Below are 5,067 nucleotides of genomic sequence, written 5' to 3'. Positions count from 1 at the left end.
GTATGCTGTATGTGGTGTAGAGTCCACAATTAAAGAAAAGTACTTTAATTTTTTTTTATCTCATCACCAGTGCGTTTCAGTACTTTCTTTGCCATTAAATAAATAAATTTATCGCAAATAGTTTTTGACAGGTAGTAGTAGTGTCAGATCCTTGGTTTGCATATCTTTCAATATGCTTGGCTAAAAACGGATCAAACTCTGCTATTAATTCAAGTAGCATTACGTAATTTCCACTCTGCAGGTCACCAAATGTTTCATTACCTCCTCTGAAAGCGAGACCTCTTGAAGCCAATCCTTTTATTACAGCAACAACCCCCTTTAAAATGTTCTTCCAGTGAGCACTTTCTTCGTTTATTTGGGCAGTTAGTGAAGATTGAATACAACCGTGAATCAATCCTCTAGCTTGTAAAGCGAGAATACAGGACTTATGATTTGAAGAGTTTTCGTGTTGAGCTACTCGAACTTCTGCATTCTCACAGAATTGATAATAATTGATAATACTTTCTCATCCAAGGCAGAGAGCTTTGTTTTGGAAGGCCCCCCTCCAGTGCCCCGTTTTTACAACTTTAATGCTCTTGCAGCTCGCCGTACATTTACTTTCAAATCATTGAAACTCTGTAGATTAATAATGTCAGTAATTGCATTAATTTAATACTAACCTCTTTCCATTCTTTAACAGTTTTGTTTGGTCCCGGCAAATTATTTAACTGATCGGCCAGATCGGCCCATTTCCTTTCAAAACGATTATATTCCTGCATATTTTTGAAGTGAAAACTTCTTTAGGCGCGCCACATACATTTTATTCCCGGGCAGTGAATTAGTTTCATGCAACACGGTAAAATCGTTCGCAGTACAAGCCAAAATCGTTCGCAGCACAAGCGAAGATAGTTTGCAGATCAGAGAAAAAAATTGATTTAAAATTTGGAATAAATTAACCATCAAAATGTATACTCGCCTATGGGTAAGGGCGAAAATTTTCTGTTGTGATAGAAACAGAGCTTTGTTAAAAAGTTCCATTGTTATAGAAAAAAATAAATAATCAAAATTTAGATTCTCATGGTTACAAAAAATAGAAACTAGTTAATCATAATCACACAAAACGACTCGTTTGGTAAAAATTGTGGGGCAAAAAATCTTGGAATACTTTTACGAATTTTACAAAATGTTATAGAGAAAATTATCATAAATTGGTGAGCTCTTTCACTGGTTAAAATTAACACACGTATTTAAGAAACACCCTGTATAATATAGTTATATGTAAACGATAAAGACACGACAAATATTGTAAGTTTCCAGATGGATGTAGGGATTTAATACGTAATTCTCAATTATATGGCTTCAACAATTCATCTATTGGAAACATTTGTGTAGCAAAATGTGAAGAGGAAAATGGACAAATTATCATAATAATTATTATAATAATATTGGAAATTATTTTTGAAGGCTTCTCTTCGCAATTGGCCGACAATGAATGTCTGGTCGCCATATTATTTATCAGTAACGTTTTGTTGTGTCACTGAAAAAGCCTCGCTGTTGGGTTAATATTTCTATGACACTGTTGCCGCATTTGACCAAAAAAGTTTTCAAGTGGATCTTGATTAAAAGATCGGGTTTTCATTAAACTAATGCTGCATTCACCCCTTAATGTTTTGTATACATCTAAACCATTCAATGTTACAATCCAATTCTTTAAACTAGGCACTTTTTTATCCACTCTTTTGGATGATTCAAAAGACATAGCCTTTAAATCTTTTTTAGCCTCTTTCCAAAACACAACACCGCATTTGTTTTCCTTTGTTAGGATACATCGACACTCCATTAACACTGTCAAAAAGAGTGTCAAAAAACTTCAACACTTGAGCTGTTTCTCTTGCTGACGCGCTGAGTTGTTTTCCATCTGCACCCACTGCATCTCTAACAAACAAAATTTAAAGTTAGTATGCGTGTGCAAGAATAAAATATTACTCTTACTTGTTCTTGCTAAAAGATCCATCTCAGCTGCTAAAGAATGGCTGAAAACCTGGGCAGCACAGAAGACTTTCATTTTTTTAAATATTTTCGGGATTTACATGCGCCTCAGTCAATTTAGGCAGTGACCGAATTTCTGTGGACATTTGGTAGGTGGCAAATATATCCTCCCATTTTGCTGTAATGCGGCCACTTTCCTTTTCCCAAATTAAATTTTTAGTCAACAGGTTATTTCTAATGCACTTTAACAGATGCGGTGGGTCATAAATATGCACTATTTTGCTTCCTCCAATATAAAAGTATTTTCTGTCGACATTTTCACTGACGTCTTCGGCAGAAACCGAATGTTTCATCAGATAGTTTATGGCTGCCTGGTTTGTTGAACCCTGATCACTTACTATGGCCAGAATTTTGAAGCCTATTTCAGTGCACTCTTTTATGATCGCCTTCAGTATCCTCACCAGATCAATTGTTTTTGTAGAACTCTTACTAAAAGTGTAGGCAATGGGTTGTTTCCACTTTCCATTGATCCCTCTCAGCATAAAGACGTGCGCATGATCTGCTATTGTAGATGTTGAAGTATCGCCCAAATCCTCAAACCCCTCAAATTCCTTGCCATTAAAAGCCAAATGCGGGTCTATTGCCATTTCGTCAAAAGCTAATATAAATAACTTTTATTTGTTTCCTACTTGTAAACATCAGTTTATCAAGTCACTGTATGCACCTTGAAAATGTCTCTTAACTGGCTAGCATGTAAAATGATACTAGCCAGTAAAATTTTACACCCGTGCTTTTATTCCTTCTGATAGTTCCAACGAGCGTTGTGTTCTTTTCCAATAGTTTCTCTGCTAAGGGAATGGACATAAAGGACTGAAAGGACTGTCGGGTTGTTTACCTGAATAAATTTCCAATTTCGACGTGTAGAACACTTTGGTATCAACTAAAGCATAGATCTTTATTCCATACTTTGTCGGCTTCCTAGCAATACAGGGTGTCTCAAAAATGGCGCCCAATCTTTTGAGGGGTTAAACTATTTGAAGAGTTGAGTTCAATTTCGTTGTAAATTTTTTTTTCCTTTGGCTAGTTTCCAAGTTATACACATTTTAAAATAAGCAAACTTGGCAACATCGGTTGGTATGCACAATCAACCAAACCAATTCTCCTTTGAGGTCAATGTTGCCACTGTTCTTTTAGCGTATTTTAGTAGGTCATTACTCTAAAAAGAAGGACTTCTGTGTTGTTCCACTAGCCAAAGGGGTCTTGGAAAAAGTAAAATTGTAAAGTAATTTATAGTTCAGCTGTCAAATTTGGTAATAAAGGAGATATATCTCTTTGAAATCACCATATTTAAGAGCAAGTAATACAAAATCTGTTGGTTCGATCAAATTTTGTATTGAGATTTACCTTACCAGACTTCTATTCTTTAAGACCCTTAGGAGATTGGGCGCCATTTTTGAGACACCCTGTATATTGCCGGAATTTACACCTTCCAGGAAAAGAAGTGAGAAATTCGCACGGTTCATAATACTCAGTGCACCTGTTCACGAACTCGTCAAATACCTGTCTAATAGGCGCCAGGTTGTCGTGATCCTTTCTTTGATTTCTTATGTTGACATCGTCGAATCGAAGTGTTTCTAGAAGTACCTACACAAAATCGTCGATTGGACATTACCGCCCGAAAACATTGAGGCGTTGTTCCGTCGTTAGCCCAAAGCTCTTGAACGTTCAGATGATCAGCTTTTTTTATATCGGCCCTGCAGGCCGTCTGTAATTTCGACATACACGTTCAGTTTTCAGTTGAAACTATCCGTTGTTTCAGAAAAAAACAAAGTGCCTGAAACCATGTCTTCAAATCGTAAAAATGTTGGTATATGTGTAATTTAACTTTCAACATTTCGAAAGAAAAAAGCAAGAAAACGGTATTGGGTAAAAGATTGGCTGCTTAATCGGGAGACATTGTCACATATCATATGACTCTAGTAAAATAATTAAGAATATTTGCAAAAACTGAAAAACGTATGGACGACAACTGCTTTAAGGAATTATTAAAACTAGGTGCACCGCATATTTCTAAAAAGAACACAAAAATGAGGCGCTGTATTAGTGCAGAAGAAGGACTGATTGCTACATTAAGATTCTTGGCTACTCACAGTGGGCCGGAAATACGAAAATATGGCCAAAATTCTGATTTTGATTTTAATGGGTTAACTTTGTCCTAAATAACACGGAAAAATTAATGAAAAAAATTTAAAATAAAAAGGGGTGATTTTGAGGGATGGTTTTTTAGAAGAATGGTAATAAAAATCAGATTTTGATTTTAATTGCTTAAAATCGTCCTATATAATACGTAAAAATTAATTTAAAAAATATAAAATACGCAGGAATGTTACTCATTCGCTGCCACTTTCTGACGAGGAATTGCTTTCCTCAGATTCAGATTCCAAATTTCTTGACATAGATGTGCCAGCTGCTTCTTGGGATGAACTTTCTATTGAAGGCTTTTCCAATAAAGACAAAACTTCTTTATAAATTGTTGAACTTTTTCTGGGGGGTAGCTGCCGCAATGATGAAATAAGTGGATCTGATGTAATAAACAACCTATTTAATAAATCCTCATTGGTTGATACTCTAGACATTTTACGCGCGTGGAACTCTCTAAACTGCTTCAGGTCTTTATTTCTTGACTCCTGGTCCTCCTCTGATAATTGGTCAATGGGCAACATTGCTTCCGTAATTATAAGAGCCCCATGAATCAATATTTTATGAACAGAGGCTGGCATATAATACCAGGGGTAGATATCAACATAAAGTCTTGCCGTTTGCAAAGCATATTCTTTAAAAGCCTCTACATCAATTGCATATCCGCAAGACAATGTACGGAGTATGACCCCAAATCTTTTAATAAGGTCTTCAGATATCCCAGTAATTGATGCTGATTGGGAGGCAGCGGCAAAAAACCTTCTGGCTGTGTTTCCATCGTTTGTAGTTCCGCTGCCGCCACTTTTTGGGATATCGACCAGCAATCCCATTTTATCGCGAAAATCTGCCCGAACTTTTCTCTTTCTTTGTTCGAAAATGTCCTTGTTTTGTTGACCTCGT

This window comes from Tenebrio molitor, chromosome 3 (assembly GCF_963966145.1).
Source record: "Tenebrio molitor chromosome 3, icTenMoli1.1, whole genome shotgun sequence".
Classification (NCBI taxonomy): domain Eukaryota; kingdom Metazoa; phylum Arthropoda; class Insecta; order Coleoptera; family Tenebrionidae; genus Tenebrio; species Tenebrio molitor.
The sequence above is the reverse complement of the archived record's forward strand: the minus strand, read 5'-3'. Positions refer to the sequence as shown.